The sequence below is a fragment of the Mus musculus genome, chromosome 13, assembly GCF_000001635.26.
Source record: "Mus musculus strain C57BL/6J chromosome 13, GRCm38.p6 C57BL/6J".
Lineage (NCBI taxonomy): Eukaryota > Metazoa > Chordata > Mammalia > Rodentia > Muridae > Mus > Mus musculus.
The window spans coordinates 74,397,107-74,418,636 of record NC_000079.6 but is presented as its reverse complement, the minus strand read 5'-3'; the positions used below and the strand labels follow the sequence as shown (position 1 = coordinate 74,418,636).

At 41.0% G+C, this 21,530-nt stretch overlaps 1 long non-coding RNA gene, 1 other non-coding gene and 1 pseudogene across 3 annotated transcripts; 1 reads left to right on the top strand and 2 right to left on the bottom strand.

Annotated features, from left to right (window-relative positions):
- The first annotated feature begins 1,968 nt into the window (after window positions 1-1,968).
- On the top strand, window positions 1,969-9,651 carry Gm41004. 2 transcript variants are annotated; one of them, XR_873675.2, is made up of 4 exons: window positions 1,969-2,627; window positions 3,141-3,702; window positions 4,577-4,684; window positions 9,551-9,651. It is a non-coding gene; the product is annotated as a predicted gene, 41004 (long non-coding RNA). The 2 variants fall into 2 exon arrangements; XR_873674.1 differs by lacking the exon at window positions 9,551-9,651 and adding an exon at window positions 4,775-5,853.
- On the bottom strand, window positions 11,312-12,240 carry Ftl1-ps1 (ferritin light polypeptide 1, pseudogene 1; annotated as a pseudogene).
- On the bottom strand, window positions 11,464-11,572 carry Mir692-3 (microRNA 692-3). Its single transcript, NR_035409.1, has one exon. It is a non-coding gene; the product is annotated as a microRNA 692-3 (primary transcript).

Genomic DNA, 21,530 nt, shown 5'->3' with positions numbered 1-21,530 from the left:
GCGTCAGAAAAAGCTGAATCTGTAATTACACATTTGTTAGAAGTTATGGCCATTATGGGAATACCAATACAAATTAAAATGAACAATGGTATTGAAAGAGTAGTAAACTCAATGCTCCAAGGTATGCTAATCATAAAACAGATAGCGACATTCCTTCCTCCACCCACCCGCTTCCTGGGTTCAAAGAGTGTTCATTCAAAGAAAGTCACCCTGACCCACCCTGACCATTGCTGGAACCTGCAATGCAAATGTGCTATCGTTAGGGGCTCTTAGAAACTGTCTTGAGAGTTAAAAATTACCAGGTATTCCTTGTGACACCTGTGACTTTGTACTTCCTTGTGACTCTTAACTGGTATTTTTGGTATTTTCCAACAACGCCCTTCCCACCTCCTTGAGTTGTGGTTCCTTCCTTTAAATACCCCCTTACTCAGCTACTGGGGCGCCACAGTCCTCTACCCCTGCGTGGTGTATGACCGTGGGCCCGAGAGCACTCTTGAATAAAAATCCTCTTGCAATTTGCAGCAAGACCGTTTCTCGTTGATGATTTTGGGGTGTCGCCTCTCCTGAGTCAGAACGTGGGGGAGTCCTCACGTTGTGGGTCTTTCGTTTGGTGCATTGGCCGGGAAACGCGACCACCCCTCACACCCGAGAACCGACTTGGAGGTATGGGGATCCCCTCTTGTGTGTGTGCTGGCCGGTGTCTCTGTTTTGAGTGTCTGTTTTCTGAAACGAACATTGGAACATGTGCTTGTTGTGTTGGGTTGTTTGTGTCTTGTCCTATGTTTCTGAAGCACGGCGAAGTCTGAGTTTGGATCCATCTGAGTTTATTGAATTTGTGTCTTGGTTTCAGGGTTACGAGATCGTGGGTTTGAGTCCCACCTCGTGCCTTGGTTTTACACCTGGCAGAGTGAGGAACAAGTGTGCTTCTCTGGTTTTGGTCGTCTAGGTAGAAGTGGACGACGGTGTTTGTAGACGATGGGGTGATGGGGTTTTCTGAAATGCACGCGTCTATATTTTGCAGCTGTCCTTTTGGGCCGTAAGGACTGGAGGACTGTGGTTGGCAGACGTGCTAGGAGGACCACAGGCTGTGGCCCTGGGGGACGCCCTGGGAGGTAAGGAGAGCCAGGGACGCCTGGCTGTCTCTGGATCGGTCAGAGGGACCGAGTTCTGTTGAAGCGGAAGCTTCCCCCTCCAACATCGTCTAATTCTTTTGCCTGCTTGTGGAGGACAAGAAAGGGTCGAGTGTATCTGGATCTGTTGGTTTCTGTTTTATGTGTTTTTGTGTATGTGTTTAGAGCTATGTGAAAATCTAGAAAAGCAAAGGTAATTCTCATAGGTGCTTTATACCCTGACTAGAGATAGTTTACACCTGAGATGTGAGAGAATGGGTTTTGAGAAAAGCAGTACTCTCCGACTATCTGGGGATAATTTGGTAAAATAAAATAAAATAAACAGTATCAATTGGTCTTTGGAGCCCTGCACCTGTAGTTAGGAATCTAGTGTGGCTGGAGAAGCCCTGCTAGGAGCTGATTATAAACGCTGCTCTTATAGGGACCAACAGCTTCTCAAGTTCTATGGTAAGGGAACAGATGGCTGTTTTTCCTATAAAAATCTCTGTGCTTGTGATTATTAGATTCATCAGGTGACAAGGTGCTCCTCTCTTGAAATTACAGCTAAAAAATTAAGAATTTTGTTTGGTTTAAATGGGCAAATGTATACGGCCATTTCATTTTTGCTTCTAAATAGTTTCAAAAGAATAAATATGTTTTATATGTCTTGGTTATAGATTAGTGTCTCATAAGTTATTGGTTATGATTAAAAATTTGTAACATTGGTAACAAAAAGTTGACTTAAAACTGGTAACTCTGGGTTAGAGTAATTTAGAACTACAACATGCAGCATGAGCCAACCCATGGGAACAGGTCTCTAAAGATACGCCTGAATTGGGTAATATTCTGTGTAATTCTTATCCTAGAAATCTGATTTATAATAGATATATTGGCGGCTACACCTTCTTGTGTTTGTGTGCAGGAACGGACAGCCAAAATTTGTAACAAGTAATGTTTTTGGAGTTCATTTTTAAAGAAAATAGATTGTTTACACTGTTAAAATTAGGTTTTTGCCTCTCAAAATTGTGGTTGTATGAAGCCTTCTGAGTGGCCTAGTCCACTACCTCCCCCTTATCCACAGCCTCAACCCCAGCCGCTGAGGGAACCCCAAACCCCTTGGAACGTCGAGAGGCGGACCGCTGTGGGTACATGGAGCCACAGGGAGCCACAAAGCGCAGAGTCCGGGTGGACTCTGGTGGACCTGCCCAAACTTTAAACCCTTCAGTACTGGTCATTTTCCTCTGCTGGTATTTATAACTGGAAAATTAACCACCCCCTTTCTCAGGATCCCCAACGCCTCACAGGGTTGGTGGAGTTCCTTATGTTCTCTCATCAGCCTACTTGGGATGACTGTCAACAGCGGTTGCAGATGCTCTTAACAACCAAAGAGCGAGAGAGAATTCTGTTAGAGGCTAAAAAAATAGCCCGGAAGCCAATGGCGGTCTACACAGCTACAAAATGAGATCGACATGGGATTCCCTTTGACTCGCCCCAGTTGGGGCTGCAACATGGCTAAAGGTAGGGAGAGCTTGAAAATCTAACGCCAGGCTCTGGTCTCCAAGGTGCCTCAAAACGGGCCCACTAATTACTAATTACAAAATCACTCGTTGGTGATTTTGGGGTGTCGCCTCTCCTGAGTCAGAACGTGGGGGAGTCCTCACGTTGTGGGTCTTTCATTATGGCATGAACCTCTAATAAAATAAAGCAGTTTTTTGAATATTATAATATAATACATGTTACAGGCATTATCACACAATCCTACAGGACAAGCGATTGTGGATAGATCTAATCGAACTCTAAGGGAGATGCTTAATAGGCAAAAGGGATCAACAAGAAACCCCAAAGATAGATTACAGAGTGCTTTATTAACCTTACATGTTTTAAATGCCAATGAACAAAACACCACCACTGTTGAAAGACACTGGATTGTGGAAAAAAAAAAAACCTATTGAACTAAACCAGCCTGTTTATATTAAGGATATTCTGATATCAGAATGAAAAATGGGAAATGTGTTATGCCTGTTTCCACAGGAAAAGAAAAGCTGTGGGTTCCTTCCAAGTTGATAAAAATCAGACATGACAAAGGGAAATCTGAAGACCTTGGCAACAGAGAAGAAAAGGGAGACTAACACAATCAACAAAATAGGTGATGTATATGTGGTAATGTCTATGTCTGTATATGGAGACAGCTCTGGAACTGGCTAAGACTAAAATGTCTATACACTGCCAATAACACTTATTGGGTACAAATTTCTTGTGACTTGTTATTACTTACCATCCTTTATGAGGGCAAGTATACAAAGTTATATTGCAGTTTGATTACGTGATCAAACTAACCTGAAGAAAGGCAATCATCTTTCTTCAGTGATCTTCATTGATCAATCTGTATACCCTGCATATTCCATGTGAATGTCTTTACAGGACTATAAGTTGCTTGTAAGTTTTGTGTACTTCAGGATGAAAGAAGAGAAAAACAGCCCTGAAAAGATTCACACTCTGGGATGCTGAGATTCCAGCTTCGCACTTGTCTCTACCTTAACTATATTGAAGATGCTTCATTTAAAGACTTGCTTCCAGAAGTTTTCCAGAACAGGTAGCTTGCCTATCCTGCCTTTCAGACTGTCATAGTCAAGATGTCAGCTAAGCAAAGAACTTTCTCAACACATAGTGACTGGAAGGCAAATGATGCCAGCTAGCTTTCCTTTGACAAAGCCAACTTTCCTATTTCCCTTTGGGCCCCCAGAGGTGAATTCTTTGGCCCCATTCAGCTGGAAGCAGACAAAAGATCATTGTTCCAGTACCTTATGTTGGGGTGGATGGTTCTGATTATTTTATGAATTATAGATATATTGTCATTTAAGGGATACTTTACAAAGGTAGCTTTGGACATGGAGGGAAGTAGAGAGCTTAAACTAGGGGATTTCTATCTTTGCTTTCCTCTTCTCTATCCTTCCTTCTTAGGTAAAAGGGAAGGGATGGGAAAGACAGGAGGGATATGGTAATATCATAGAAATTATAGAAATAGACAAATAGGGATAGGATAGCAAATTTACTCTTAAGCAAAATAATACATAGCTATATCTTATATTAGTACAGAATTTATTTGATATAAACTTAAGGTTTTCATTGGTATGAATTTCATATTGATATAAATTGGGATTAATATTGTTACTCTCTCATGGGCATTGTCCCTATATAACACATTTAAGAATACAAGGCTTAGAACCAGGCCTTCTAAAACTGCTATTATAAACTGTTTTTAGATGATTCAGCAATACAAGTTAAGGGCCAGATAGCAAACTCATATTCCTGAGCTAATTAAAAGGGTGTTTCTGAGATATTTCAATTAGAAATTGCTGAGAGTAGTCAAGGCTTAACAGTTCAGAAATGCTTTGGGTAGATAGATAGTCTTCAAAGGCATCACAAGTCCACAGACTATGGCATTTATGGACATCTCTTTATTAAAGATCATTTGACTAGAGACCTGCCTGCTCCTGACAACACCCCTTTGCTGGATTCAAAGAAGAAATTGAGCACCAATGGAGTTGCTCCAGTTGTGGCGAGACAGCTACTAGGTAAGAATTGCCTCATTTCATCTACAGACAAAATACTGCCCAGAAAAAGGACACACTATGTTTAACAGTCGACTGAAAATCTCTGCCAAGACAGGGTAATCAGCCCTTCAAAATTCTGCATTACAAAGGTCTGACAGATGATCCTGGTCCAGAAGGCTGAAGAAGACTGATGCTCCAACATTTTGAAGTATAAGGGATTATCCAAGTGATTAGTGGTCTCTATAGATTGGCTAAGTTTTGGAAGATATATTTTGTACTTCTCATATTTTCAGGTAATATTAGTCATTCTTGGATTTCTGAGGGGGTTGAAGACTGGTAGTCTCATAGCTAACCCAAGCTGATTACCATTAAGAAAGATGATATAGATTTTAGAGGATGGTTTTCAGATGGCATACAATCTAAACCCAGGACATGAGTTAGGTGTAGAATCATAAGTCTTTTAAGTTAGGACAGGTGATGGAGGTTGTATTTAACTGACAAAAATGATGGACTGGGTGTTAGGTCTATCTTGTACTTTATTAATTACAAAATGGTAATAGTTGTGCTCAATTTATATCTAAGAGTCTTTTAATTGAACAGAAAGGGGGAAGTGTTATGGATAGCCCTGTAGTTGCTTGTATTTTGAAGCTAATTCTGCTCTCAGGTAGTGACTTCTAGTGAACCTTCTCCCCACCTTAATTTGTAAAATAAAGTCTAGGGCCAGTGACTGGGCTGGAGAAGGGAAGGTGGAGCTGTAAGGCTGAGAGTGAAGGAGGAGAAGAGAGGGCAATGGAGGAGCAGGTGGAAGGAAAGTGGAGCAGAAGCATGTGGCTTGGAGAAACTGCAAGGAATAAGAAATTTCATAGATAGGGAAGATGGTAGTGTAGTGGTAGATCTGCCCAATCTAGACATGCAGCTTGTATTCATATTAATTGAGTTGTGTTTTCTTCATCCGGGCTTATTTGGGTTGGAGATTTACTGCAGTAGATATCTGTGGAGAATCCCAGTGTCTGTCATCAAATTTTATTTTGTATGATAATAAGCAATTGCATGTCACAGTCAGATTCATTGTTCAATTCTGAACCATATTTAATTTTCAATTTTTGGCTTCTCAATTAAATCATACTTGGTAGGATAGCTTTTATGTGACCAACAACAAGTTCTGTGTCAATAAATTCTATCCTAAAGTCCTTTTTCTATGGCTTTGTATACTTTCCTATCAGTTTCAGTTTTATACAGTTATTATAGTTTGCTAAATAAGCGATTATGTAAAATAAAGTATTTTACCCCTTTACATACTACAGTAAACACTATTAAAATTATGTATTTTAAAAGAAACAAAAAGATGTTGGCTATGCTCAATTTGCAGCACACATTCAAAGAAATCCGAAGAAAACACATAAGAATTTATAAAAGGAGATCTGATATCAAAGCTAAATGGCATGTGAAAAAACTCAATAAAATTTTCAATAGGATTACTAAGGAATGGTACATACATTGATACACTGTGACTTTTGTACTTATCACAAAGTTATAACAATCAAGAACATGTACAATATTTGAGAAAGAACAAAGGAGAAAACTAAAAAATATTAACCCCAAAATAAACATGTTTTCGTCCAAAGAACTATGAAAAATCCAACAGGAAAAACATGTACTTGACCAATGTTATGTTTGACTGTACATGTATAGAAATTAAGTAAACACAAACTTTACCACTCCTACAAAAATAATTAAAAGTGACCCCTAAACTATATTTCTGACTCTCCAGTTACTACTAATCTATCTTTCAAGCAGAGGCCCCATGTCCTTGAGCTCTTTGGGAGCAGAGGTGATCAGAAAGGTAGTCAAGGGCTCTGCAGTCCCTCAGGCACACTTGTGGTTTCAGACAACACTAATATGAACCAACCAGACCCCCCTCACCCACACACACATACATCAGAGCTCCCAGGGACTAAACCACCAACCAAAGAGTACACAAGGAGGGACCATGGCTCCAGCCACATATGTAGCAGAGGATGGCCTTGTTAGATATCAATGGGAGGAGAGGCCCTTGATCCAGTAAAGGCTCCTTGCCCCAGTGTAGGGGAAAGACAGGATAGGGAAGCAAGAGTGGGTGGATAGGTGGGGGAACACCCTCATAGAAGCTGGGGTGGGGAAATGGGATAGGGGGTTTTAGGAGGGGAAACCAGGAAAGGGGATAACATATAAATTGTAAAGAAAGAAAATATCTAATAAAAAATAAATACATAAAAGCAAACATTTTATTGGGGCTGGATTACAGTTTCAGAGATTTAGTCCATTTTTATCATAGCAGGAAGCATGGTAGGCATGCAGGCAAACACGATGCTGAAAAAGGAGCTGAGAGTTCTGCATCTTGATCCAAAGGCAGCCAGGAAGAGACTGTCTTCCAGAGAGCAAATAGGAGGGTCTGTTCTGCACTGAGTGGGGCTTCAAAGCGCCAGAGTGATCCACTTCCTCCAACAAGGTCACACGTCTGAATAGAGCCACTCCCTGTAACAACCATATTACCACATTCAAACTACCACATTCCACTCACTAGCCCCAACATGCATATATGGGGACCACACTTAAACATAGCATAATGCAAAATACATGAGCTCCAAATTCAGTAGTCCCTATCATCTAAATGAGTCTCAAAAATAGTAAAACTCAGGCTGGTGAGATGGCTCAGCAGGTAAGAGCACTGACTGTTCTTCCAAAGGTCCTGAGTTCAAATCCCAGCAACCACATGGTGGCTCACAACCACCCGATATGAGATCTGAACCCCCTTCTGGTGCGTCTGACAGCTACAGTGTACTTACTTATAATAATAAATAGATCTTTTTAAAAAATGGTAAAAGTCCAAAGTTCAAAGTCTCATCTAAGATTCATCCAATCATGTAAATGAAATCCTCTAAAATTTCAAAAACATATAGCAAGCACATCATATACCTCCAAATTCACCAGATATACTTCACTATTTCTAAATGGCATTGTGAGGAAATACTGGAACAAAAGAAGACTAAAAGATAGCTGGGCAATCTCCAAACTCTGCATCTCTAAGTCTGATGTCAAAGCATCCTTCAGATCTCCAACTCCTTTCTGCTTTGTTCACTGCAGCACAATTCTTTCTCTTTGGCTTGTTTTATTCCCCGAAAGAAATTTCCCTGAGTAGGTATCCCATAGCTCTTATATCACAAAATCATGGGGTCTTCAAGGTAACTGCAATATTACAGCTTCTTGTTCCAGTATCTGTGATCCACACATGATCATCTGTGCTCCTCAAAAGAAATTGGATCATTTCTCCAGCTCTTCCCTCTTTAGCACTTTAGGTTTCAGCTGACTCTACTCTACGACTGCTACTATTCTTTCTGCTCATCCCATGGGACTGACATCTTCAATATGCTGGATTTTCCTGCTGCAACAAGGCTTCATTGCTTTCCTCTCATATACTCCCTTCATGGTGGCAGGTCTTAGGTGCTCTGCATGACACCTTTATGCCTTCGAAACTAATACCACCTGGGTGATTCTTACACAAGACCAAGTCCAACTGCACCACAAGGTAAAACCTTGGCTATCTCTGGAACACAACTTCTTTGTTCTCTCAGAAAACACTTACCAGGAGATTTTACCTCAGTGATGCTGGTTTCTTTGTCATCACCGCTAATTTTTAAACTAAACCTAACCAACATCAATTGTCTCAGTAGTCCCTTCTGTTCTTGCCTCTAAAGCCAGAGCCACATGGACAAAGTGCTGAGTACTGCTGCTTGCTGGGGCTAGAACATGGCCCCTTCCATTACATTATCACCACCAGCTTTCTATTTTTCAACAACTTCACTGAATTTGCTCAGTAGATTAACATTCAACTCAGAGATCTGCATGGCTCTGTCTTCTGAATGCTGGGATACAGGGTGTTACACTTTGCCTGGACCTAAGCTTTTCTTTACCTAAAACTTTTTCTATACCAGGATAACTTGAACCAGAAATCTATTTGACTCTCATGTCCTGGGACTTAAGTCATGTACCACTATGCCTGGACCTAAGCATTTCCTTTTAGATCTTAAATTAAAAACCTAGTATAGCAATCATAACCCATCCCTTTTCAATTTGACACATACTTATATCTCCTTGTGTCCATATGAAAACAATAACCAGGTAATAATGATGCCTACCATGATATAGTTTTCCTTTATACAACTTCACATCCATAAGTTTAGGTGGATGGAATCTTGTCCTAACATCACCATTCCTTTAATACCATTTAATATCCTGGATCACAGGATTTAGCTCCATTGAACTTCTTGGTGAGTGTTTTTTTATGTCTTTGGAGATTGCTGTGACCTGTAAAGGCTTTACCACATTGACTACATTCATAAGGTTTCTCTCCAGTATGTGTTCTTTTATGAAATTGGAGACTACTGTGACTTGAAAAGGCTTTACCACATTGATTATATCCATAAGGTTTTTATCCAGTATGGATTATTTTATGATATTGGAGATGACTGGAACTTGCAAAAGCTTTACCACATTGATTACATTCATAAGGTTTCTCTCCAGTATGTGTTCTTTTATGTCTTTGGAGTTTACCGGGTCTTGCAAAAGCTTTACCACATTGATTACATTCATGTTTCTCTTCAGTATGGGTTCTTTTATGATATTGGAGACAACTGGGTCTTGCAAAGGCTTAACCACACTGATTACATTCATAGGGTTTCCCTCCACTATGACTTCTTACATGCCTGCAACGATAATTGGCACACGTGAAAGCCTTACTGTATTAATTACTCTGATCAATCATTCCATCAATATGAATTACTTTTACAGTTTGGTCTAATAATAAAGAAGAATCATATCTTAAGTTTTTATCATTTTGTATATTCACAGTGTTCTCACTCATTATGGGTTGTTTGCCTCTTTGAAAATACTGTACCCAGAAGATGTTCCAACATGTAATAAGGACACATGCTCCACTATGTTCATAGCAGCCTTATTTATAATAGCCAGAAGCTGGAAAGAAACCAGATGTCCCTCAACAGAGGTATGGATACAAAAAATGTGGTACATTTACACAATGGAGTACTACTCAGCTATTAAAAACAATGAATTTATGAAATTCTTAGACAAATGAATGGATCTGGAGGATATCATCTTGAGTGAGGAAACCCAATCACAAAAGAACACACATGATATGTACCCACTGGTGAGTGGATATTAGCCCAGAAGCTCAGAATCCTTCTTAGGACGGGGAACAAAATACCCATGGAAGGAGTTACAGAGACAAAGTTCAGAACAGAGCCTGAAGGAACAACCATCCAGAGACTGCCCTACTTGGGGATCCACTCCATAAACAACCACCAAACCCAGTCACTAGGCAGATGCCAAAAACAGCCTGCTGACAGGAGCCTGATATAGCTGTCTCCTGAGGGGTTCTGCCAGTGCCTGGCAAATACAGAAGTGGGTGCTCACAATCATCTACTGGACAGAGCACAAGGTCCCCAATGAAAGAGCTAGAGAAAGTACACAAGGAGCTGAAGGGGTCTGAAGCCCCAATATGAACCAGTACCCCCAGAGCTCCTTGGAACTAAACCACCAATCAAAGAAAACACATGGCGGAACTTGTGGCTCTAGCTGCATATGTAGCATAGGATGGCCTAGTCGGTCATTAATGGGAGGAGAGACTCTAGGTCCTGTGAAGGTTCTATGCCCAGTATAGCAGAATGCCAGGACCAGGAATGGGAGTGGGTGGGTTGGGGAGTAGGGGGAGGGAGGAGGTGATAGGGAATTTTTTGGGGGGGAACTAGAAAAGGGGATAACATTTGAAATGTAAGTAAAGAAAATATCTAACAAAGAAAAAATGAAAGAAAATGCTGTGATGGTAAGAGTATTATTACATGACTCACATTTATAACATCCTTTTTCTATATGAGATTTCTATATGATGTATTTCATATATCTGAAGAAAAATGAAACAACTGAGAGCTTTAAAACATTGATTTTACTCATAATTTTTCCTGTAGTGTGAATCACACCACATTTGCACTGTGAACCAGGACAAACAGAAGAATTTCCAAATTTCCATTAGCCATAGGGATTTTCTGCAGTATGACTTTGGTATGTTTTCACTAAAGTCAGAAAACCAATTAATTTGCAAACTTCTATCATATTCAGATAGTCTACCAAAGGCAGAAAACTATATAACTTCTAATTGTTCTGAAACAGAAAGATGTTCTTTGCTTCTTTCAACATCCCTATGCTCACAAGGCTTTTACCCATTGTGACACTTGATATACCCATTAGAAGAAGAATAACAAATGAAAGGTTTCCACATTGCATTCACAAAATTTGAATTTTTGTTCCTTTTAGATATGTGGATTAAGGTTTTTCCACAACAACAATCTTGACTCTCATAAACTGACCTCTCAATAAATTTAGCAATGAGTCTGCAAGAATATGAGTATTACCAACTTTACCATGGACTATTTGTTTATTAAAAGGTTTTGGATATATACTTATCACTATTCAATGTGCAACTTCTAAATATCATGAGACTATACAGATTGGTAGTTCCACAGCATAGCTCTAATGGAGCTACAAATAAATAAAGTTATCTCTTTTTTTTTTTTTTTTTTTTTTTTTGTTTTTTTGTTTTTTTTGCTGTCTCAAAAAGCTTTATTTTTACTTGGTCCAAGACTTGACAGAGGCTCCAGGGCGGTTACAAAGCTGCCTAGTGGCTTGAGAGGTTCATTCAGGTGGAGGTCCCAGGGCGGGCTGGTGCAGAGCAGAGGGGGGAGCCCCTTGGAAGGCACAGAGGCCTCCTAGTCGTGCTTGAGAGTGAGGCGCTCAAAGAGATACTCGCCCAGAGATCCCTGGGGCGCGCCAGTCTGCGCTGGTTGTGGCCCTGCCACCCTGCGGAGGTTGGTCAGATGGTTGCCCATCTTCTTGATGAGTTTCACCTCCTTATCCAGATAGTGGCTTTCCAGGAAGTCACAGAGATGAGGGTCCGCGCGGGCAGAACCCAGGGCATGCAGATCCAAGAGGGCCTGATTCAGGTTCTTCTCCATGGCCAAGGCAGCTTCCATGGCCTCCTGGGTTTTACCCCATTCATCTTGAGATGGCTTCTGCACATCCTGGAAGAGTGCACGGCCCCCGCGATCGTTCTGAAACTCGAGGAGACGCTCCGCGCCCTCGCGCTTCTCCTCGGCCAATTCGCGGAAGAAGTGGCCTACGCCCTCCAGAGCCACGTCATCCCGATCAAAAAAGAAGCCCAGAGAGAGGTAGGTGTAGGAGGCCCGCAGGTGCAAGTTGACCAGGCGGTTCACGGCAGCTTCCACCTCGGTGGAATAATTCTGACGAATCTGAGAGGTCATGGCTGATCCGGAGTAGGAGCTAACCGCGAAGAGACGGTGCAGACTGGTCCTAGGAGCCGAAGGCAGCGAGGAGATGGTCCCGGAGGCTGCGACTGGAGAGACTTGTAAAGGCGGCTGGAAGCGAGTACAGTGGGAATCCCCGGGTCTGTTCCGTTCAAACACTGTTGAAGCAAGACACAGATCCACGGGACCTCCAAGGCGCTGCTCCTAAAGTTATCTCTTAAGGTATTGATTGTTACCTTGCCCTCTTTCCTAGAGGAACGCCTTGTAAACACAAATCAGGTAAATGACATTGAGGTACATGGATCTGTGAGAATATTCTAATCATAGCCACACTTAAAAGGACTGATACGTTACATTCTTGCTTATCTTTAGAGCTTCCAGAATATATTAAAATTTCCTCAGAGGCATATTTGTATCAGCTTGCACATGAGAATTACCTTCCATGTCTTCTAGAACTTTGACAATGTTCTTCAATATGATGGTCTTCCCAATTGTAGCCTAAAACACAATACCAGAAAATGAGTGACATGGTTTTGGAAATTAGGCAAAATTCAAGCTACTGTGAATTTTCCCAGTATTGAACCTCATTTTTCATCTCAATTTTCCTTGTTCTCTACTGAAATAACAAAATATCATTAATAACCAAGAAACATTTATTTCCTTATTTAGGAAAGGAAAAGAGAATTCACAGTCTTACTTATAGTAGTGAGCTTCCAGTAGGTCTCCAGCATCACATCTTTGTAGAGACTTCTGGGAAGGATCCAGCAAATCGCACTCTTCCTCAGTGAAGTTCACACGCACATCATCACAAGTCACTGCATCCTAAAATATCCCATACATGTGTACAATACAAAGCATGATACTGACATCACTGAAAAGTAAATGGATGCTTCCCTGACAATATATTGATATAATTCTGGTGCTTCCTCCACTTATTTCCCGACACAGAAGCTGTAATCTAATCACCATGTCATTTTAGAAGGAATTTGAATGATAAGGTTCACCTGTGTTGCTTCTGAACCCTTTGAATAGGATATAGCCTTGCAAGAGAAATGCCAAGTAAGAGAGAGAGATGCAGGGGCAAACAGATCAGTAGTACTGATCACACATCTGAGAAATTGTATGAACAACTACTAACTACGTAAGTGATAGACAAACTGGGTGTTTTTGCTCATGTCATTAATCCCAGAGACACAGGCAGGTGTATGTCATGGAGCTGGATGCTAGCATGGTCTATGCAACATGTTCCAGGACAGCAAAAGTTACATATTAAGATTCTCACTTCCCTGAAAATATCAACCATGGAAACATACAAACAAACAAACAAAACCTCACAGTTTTTTACTGAAGTTCCTACAAAGAATAATACATTCACTGCAGTTCTGTATTTATCTTGCAGAAATATGAAGTACACCAGTTTAAACTGCAACATTAATAAAATTTTACTAACAGGGAATGCATGTTTAAACAGTTACAAATGGACAGATGAAAATACTAGTAATATAAATGTTGATCATAAATAAGCAACATAGGACAGGAGAGATAGCTCAGCAGTGGAAAGCTCTTGCTGGTCTTCCACATAATGGTGGTCAATTTCTAGCATATACATGGGACCAAAAACTACCCATTACTTCAAGATCAGGAGTTATGAAGCCATGTTCTGACAACAGTAAAGATGAGTCACACATGATATTCATATCCATACACACAGGCAAAATACTCCTATTTATTCAAAAATTTCAGAACAAACACAAGAGGTAGGCAGAACGTCATACACCTGCAATCCAATGACTCTAAAGGCTCGGGTAGTATTGATGTCACGAACCTATGCCATCGTGAGAAATAGAATATAACCTATAAATTTGGACAAATTTCAAAATTAAAGATGTGGATGAAGAACTGCACAAAAGCATATGCTTATTGTACAAACACATATAAGGTGGCTTATGTGGTTTCTACAAGTACTATCAGGACAGGACAGGCTTCACAGAGAAATTTTGTCTTGAAAAGCAAAAACAAAAAGAATAAAATTAAAAATATAAACCACCAGGCTTCAAAAATAGGTTAACATTGAATAACGAATGCTACTACAGTATCTTATGTGTTTTGGGGACAGAGTCCACATGCTGAATGTATGGGAGCAGGAGAAGAAAGCAGAAGGATCAGTTTCAACCACGACACAGTAGACACAAAGAATAAAATTTGTCCTGTCTAAAAGAAATGCAGGGGCAAAGCTGGAGTAGAGATGGAGTGGATGGCCAAGAAAAACTCACCCAATTAGAGACCTATCCCAAGGGCAAGCGCCATTCCATGACATTATTAAGGATACTCTGCTATATAATTGTCCATTGAGAGGCTCCACCCAGCAGCTGACTGACTCAGAAGCAGAGAACCACAGTCAAACATTGAGTGGATCTTAGGAACTCTTATGAAAGAGTTGGAGGAAGGTTTGAAGGCCCTGAAGAGGATAGGAACTCCACAGGAAGACCAACAGACTCAACCAACCTGGACCATTGGGGACAATCAGAGACTAAGCCACCAATTAAATAGCATACACAGGCTGGACTAAGGGCCTGGGTACATATGTGGTAGATGTGCAGCTCAGTCTACATGAGAGTCCTTCAACAACTGTTAGAGGTGCTAAAGCTGCTGCCTATCTTTGGAATCTAATCTGTTCCCTTAAGGCTGCCATGTCTGGCCTCAGTGGAAAAGGATACACTTCACCCAGCAGAGACTTGATGCACCACGGTGTGGGGATACCCAGGTGGCCTACACACTCTCAAGGAGAAACAGAGGAGTTGTGGGGAGGGATTCTGTGAGGGCAGGGGACCTAGAGTGGATAAAGTGATCAGGGTGAGAATGAGTATATAAATTATTGGAGAAACAAAGAAAAAGAAAGAGAAATGGAATAATTTTGAGTCTATACATATTATTATACTCTCCCTGAACAAGAATCTGGACAGGTTCCTCCTAAAGAGCTTCCACAAGCTCCACAAAGAAAGCCAGTCAGGACCGAGAAGCATTCAAAGACTTCCTCCTATCTGGAAGCTTTTTGTTTCGATCTACTCCATTCTGACCCTGATCACTATAGGCTGATGTTCATCCTATGATGAAAATGCATTCAGTCTAACTTCATTGATCCTAATAGTTTGTACGAGCTCCTAAAATGTTCAAATGTATAAAGTATCTTCTGACACTCAAGGCAATATCTTTTTTTTTTTTTTTTTTTTTTTTTTTCTGTATAGCCCTGGCTGTCCTGGAACTCACTTTGTAGACCAGGCTGGCTTTGAACTCAGAAATCCGCTTGCCTCTGCCTCCCAAGTACTGGGATTAAAAGAGTGTGCCACCATGCCCAGCTCAAGGCAATATCTTGAAAGCCACATCTTGGAAAATCAGAGAGCAAGTTATATCTTTCCAACATACAATTGCAAGAGAATGGAATGTGTACATAGGAAGAGAAGATTGGACTAAGGCAAGAAATACAGCAGGGTAAACACCAAATCCTAAAGCTTTGTCTCAAACACATTGGACTTCAGTTTCTAAAGGCTTAGATGGCCCTACTCCTGTACCTTCTTATACATCTCTCAGTTTGGGTGCTTCCTCTCCCTGTATGCATCTCTCCATGGCAGATTTCTCAATGTCATAGGTTTCTCAACACCTTGTAGTCACAAAATGCAACTCAAGCCTCATCCTCTCATCTTAATTCAATTACCAGTCACAGAGTCTTCACAGGGGCTCTGACTCTGACAAAAGATGTGTAGAATAGTACTAAACTGAAACCATAGAGGAAGAATCCATGACCTTGAATCTTTCAGTTTCCAGAACCAGCACAATATGGGTGATCCTGTCAAGTCTGGCTTCTAAGTTGATAGACCTCGCCTGTCTTAGAACACAGTTGCAGCAGGTTTCATTTAAAGTTCCTTCCTGGGACTAGGAAACACTTTGCCTACACCTTCCATTAGTATAAGACATAGTAGGAGGAAGTGTTGCACTTAGGGTACCTTCTTAGCATATACCCACAAGGGCATGTGCTCCACTAAGTTCATAGCCATTTTATTTATAATGGCTAGGAACTGGAAACCATTCAGATGTCTCTCACTGAAATATGGATACAGAAAATGTGGTTCATTTACAAAATGGAATACTCTTCAGCCATTAAAGACAAGAACATCATGAATTTTGCAGGCAAATGGATACAACTAGACACCATCATCCTGAGTGAGGTAACCCAGATACAAGAGGACATGCATGTGTGTACTCACAAGGGAATAATAACCATAAAGTACAGGATAGCTACACTACACTCCATAGACCCAGACAAACTAAATAAGAAGGAAGGCCCAAATGAACATGGTTGAATCTTACTCAGAAGGGGGAATGAAAAAGTCATAGGATACCCTGTCTCGAAAAATAAAAATAAAAAAAAATGTTAAAAAGTCATAGGAGGCAAATGGAAGAGAGGGAACTGGGTGGAAGAGGGGATAAGTAAGGGGAAGGGAGAGCTGTCAAGAACAGGGGCCTGGAAGACAAACAAGGAGCCTATTTCAATGCAAACACACAAAGGTCTTTATTATGAACTCAGTAACAAGGACTCTCACCAGTCAACCACACATCTGCTCCAAACTGAGGGACTGAGTCTAGGGGTACTGGGTTTGTATTGTAGTTACAACAAGATTGGGGAATTTCCAGACTATTCAGCAACTCAATATTTTAAAAACTGTATGTCTGGTTTATCTGCAGGAACCAAACAAGGGGTCAAAAACATCTGACAACCATGATGGATAAGCTAACTTTTTTTTTCTTGTAGGATGTCTTAGTTATCTACATGTAGCTTGACCCTGCTGTTGTACTTAACTGGTTGTTGGTAAGGGGAGGTTGTGTGTCATAGGATGTTTGCTCAACTGGACCTTGTGCACTCTCAGAAATGGAACTGGTTGGGCTTTACAAACTCATCTCTGTGTCTGAGCCTTTTATTACTGGCAGATACTCCTATTCAACCACAGGTCATGCCTGCAAATAGACTAGGTACTCTGTCCAAAGACCTTCCCCACTACCTGTTACTGTAGATCCTAATATCAGTTGCCCTTACCACTGGAACAGAATATCAGTGGAGGTTTCCTCTCCCCCTGTGCATGCCTCCTATGGATACCACACATAATTCTTCCTTTCCTGCCTCATCCCTGTGACACAGCCCCCACTTGGGCAGACACTCCCTGTACAACCACGTGTCATACCTGCCAGGAGACAAGGCAGGCTTTCCATAGATCTTACACACTATTTGTTATCCCAGATGCAATTTTCACAGTTTCCCCTAGCATTGTACTAAACACCAGAGGCAGCCTAACCTCTCCCTGACTATGTCTCCTTGTGTTAAGATCATCTCTTCCTGCCCGCCTCTTCTCCCAGCTTTCAACATTAGCCACATACCCACCAAACAGGTCAGTAAAAGAGGCAACACTCAGCCAACACTCTCTGCAAATCCAGACATCCAACAGTAGCCCAGGAACAAAACTCCCACCCAAACAAGACAAACCTAGAAACCAGTACCTAGACCAATCATCACCTCAGACCCAGATACCTCAATACCAGCATAGGAACATAATGAATAAAAGGCAGGAAAATAAGTCACCAGCAGAGCCAAGAGATCCTATCACAGCAGGTCCTATGATATCAAAACATGCTACAGATCTGATGCAAAAGAGGTTGTCTGGGGGAAAAGGAGAGGAGTGAGAACCTGGGGGAGGGATGGAGGCACAGAAGAGGACCTACAGACAGGCAGATTGGGAGCAGAGAGAGAGCCATGAGGGCAGAGAAAGAGAATAGAGAGGGAGCAAGTGCAGAGAATAGAGACAGGAAACAAAAAAATAGAGAGCTTCTGTAGCTGGTGGTCTATGTATATAAAGCACACCTGACAGCAGCAGCAGGTGATGGAGGCAGGTGCTGACTTAAGCAATTGCTAAGTCCCTAAGAGCAGGCCATTGAAATTGCTGTACACTGCCATGACAGAGGCAAGGTTCACCCACAAAACAGGAAAGGGAGAGAGAATCTCAGGCATTAAAGATAAATAGAAAAAAGGATATATTGGTCAAAAAAAAAAAAGTAAAGTCTAAAAGTTTCCTGGCACTAAACAACCAGGAACACTGCAACATATGGAAAGGCAAAGACTATAAATGACTGGAATAGAAAAAGAAGAATATCAGCTCAAAGGTCTAGAAAATACTTTCAATGAAATCGTAATTAATAATTTCTAAACTAAAGAAGAAGATGCCTAGTAACATACAAGAAGCGTCCAAAATACCAAATATATTGGGAAGAAAAAAAAGACCCTTTGCAACATAATAATCAAAATAGTAAACATATAAAGTAAAGAAATATTTTTAAAACTGAACAGAAAAATATTAACAAAAACTAAACAAACAAACAAAGTAACGTATGAAAGCAGACCTATTAGGCTGTCCTGGAACTCACTTTGCAGACCAGGCTGGCCTCGAACTCAGAAATCCGCCTGCCTCTGCCTCCCAAGTGCTGGGATTAAAGGCGTGCGCACCACCGCCCGGCTATACCTGTCTTTTTAAGTTATAGTATAAAAGACAAAAGGGTTTGGACACATTTGCTGCAGAGTGCTGCAGAATCAAAAAAAACCACCCATGTTTCTACAAGAAAGCAAATGGACTAAATGTTTTGGGCAGATTCAGAATCAGCCATGATAATGAAGTTATTCAGAGGTCCTCAGGCAGGACCCACCACCCCAGCTCCCACTGCTCAGCGGCCTGCTCCTCCCCATTGGGGGCAGTGACCCTGCGCTCACCATGTCTTCACTTCGGAGCTTATTTGAGGTCCCCTCACAGCACCCAACAGCAGCGCTCAAAGCAAGACATAGAGAACCTCTTGAGCCTGCACAGCCAAAGCAAACTTGCCCGCGAGGCTCCTAAAAGAACCCGCCTCCTTGTCTGACTGGCAGGTCCGCCAGGAGGGCCTTGATTGGCCAGTGAGTCTTACCCCAAGGTTAAAGTGTGCTTCCAGCTCAGGGCCAGACTTTTCCAGATCTCAGGAGTGATTTGCACTCCATTTACATTTGATTCATCCAAGAGAAATCTCACCCCACCTAGCTGTGGGGAAGAATCCACCATTCCAGCTCAGGCTATTCAGCTGCCTGCTCCTCCCTCTGTGAGCAATGATCCCGCACTTACCAGGACCTGACTTCAGACCTTGCCGGAGCTTTCTTCACAGCACCTACCTTCTTTCCATAATAGGTGAATAGCTTGCATAGCCCATTACTCCGGTGCAGTGGAGGCATCAATCTGACCACAAGGGGAAGGGTACTAAGGCTATTAACATGAAAGAGGATTTTAGGAAACAAGAGTTTTGTTTTGTGGCTTCATGCTGGGCTCAGGGAAACTGCGTCTTCCTTTCACCAGATTCTATGAAACAACCCAAGGAGAAAAAAAGCTGGAAAGAGATGACAAACACTGTGGAGCACTATTGTTAGCCAGCACATCTTCCTCAGTGGCAAGGTGTAAAAAAAAAACAAAAAAAAAAAAAACCACAGTTGGATTAGTACAGGTTCTCTAGATAAACATGCCTCGTCTCTGTATTTAGAAAGGAGATGTAATAGAGTGTCTCACGGACAATGGTCTACCTGCCCCAATAAAGCCAAGGGAAACCTGAAAAATCAAGGACTGGTTGAATTCATGTTGCTTGATATCTCAGCTGAACTTGAACACTTACCAGAATTCTGAAGCAATAAGTACTTACTAATGCCAGTTTTAAAAAAACAAATAAACAAATCATCTTGCTAAAAAAAATGTAGGGCAAGTAGACAAAATGAAAGAACTACCGTGTTCAATGTTCTTTATATATGTAGGTTGTCAAAAGAATCTATGGCCTAGATTAAAGATGGATCTTTTTTTTTTTTAAGGTGTGCACCACCGCCACCCGCACCCAGCTTCTGTTTTGTTTTGTTTTTTTAATTAATTAATTTATTTATTTATTATATGTAAGCACACTGTAGCTGTCTTCAGACACTCCAGAAGAGAGCATCAGATTTCGTTACGGATGGTTGTGAGCCACCATGTGGTTGCTAGGATTTGAACTCAGGACCTTTGGAAGAGCAGTCGGCGCTCTTAATCGCTGAGCCATCTCACCAGCCCCTAAAGGTGGATCTTAACATCTCAAATGATCAAGATTAAGCAAGGGTTTCTTACTTCAAAAGGTATAGTTAAGAAATATCCCCCACAGTAAGCAGGGTTAGAGTTAGGGGGTTAGAGGGTTATGGTTAGGACTGGGATAAGGGTTGTTAGGCTTAGGGTTAGACTGGTTTGGAAATTAAGGGGTGAGGGTTAGGATAGGGTTTGAGGTTAGGCTCAGGGGTAGGGTTTAGGTGTCCACCATTATCCTTGATGTTCCCACTGAGTCAATACTATCCCTATTACACAAAGAAGAAACATCACACTTACAAGGTATTCATTTTGTATCTTAATGGGGTGTTGTTGTTGTTGTTGTTCTTATTCTGACAACTTCTATCTTACTTATTTAATGGCTTCTCAAAAGAACCTAAAAGTTTTTCCAGCCACAGGCCTCCAAAACTGGCATCCTAATGAAGGAGACAAAGACTTTGATATTCACAGATCCCAAAGGATAAGTTGCTAAGTGCTAGTCAGACTGCTGTCAGCAAAGAACATTTATGCTACCCTATGCTGGGTCTCACTGTCAGTTATTTCTGCAGCTAATTTTCCTCTGAGATAAAATGCCCTTCAGTACTCTTCTGCTCTAGACATGTCTGGTTTACTTTCTGCCCAAAGTAAAAATACATTCAATAAAGATCTATATGCAAAGTTTTCATTTGACAATAAAAATTATGAAAAAGGAATCCCAGCCAAACAATAAACACAAATTCATGGCTTGTTAAATTTTTCCCTTTTATTACTTATGTGTAGATTCTGCACATGAGATTATGGTTTGTTATTCACATCATGTTCTTTTTGTTTGTTTGTTTTTTTGTTTCGAGACAGGGTTTCTCTGTGTAGCCTTGGCTGTCCTGGAACTCACTTTGTAGACCAGGCTGGCCTCGAACTCAGATGCTAAAATATCTCTTCAAAATTTTACCCTTAATATTTCACATAAGTTGTAACAGATGAGAGACACTGGCTAATTCTGAATTTATACTGGTTAGGCCAAAATTCTTCAAGTGTTTCCACCAAACATACACGAAGGAAAAAAAAAAAAAAAAAAAAAAAAAAGGCAGTCTTCTATCATCTAACACAAACCATGACATTTTTAAAAGATAGTATTCTTGCCTATTCTTAATAAGGGAAAACTGCCCTAATTAGGTCCTTACCTACATCCTAAATAGAAATTATAATAGTCCTAACAGTCTGACTTTTGTGTATTGTGAATGTTACTCCACTCGCATAGCACACTCCTTCCATGCATGCTGTCTTCAATGACTGTTTTGAATGTCAAAATCTTTGTCATCTCTTTAGTTTTGTTTTGGC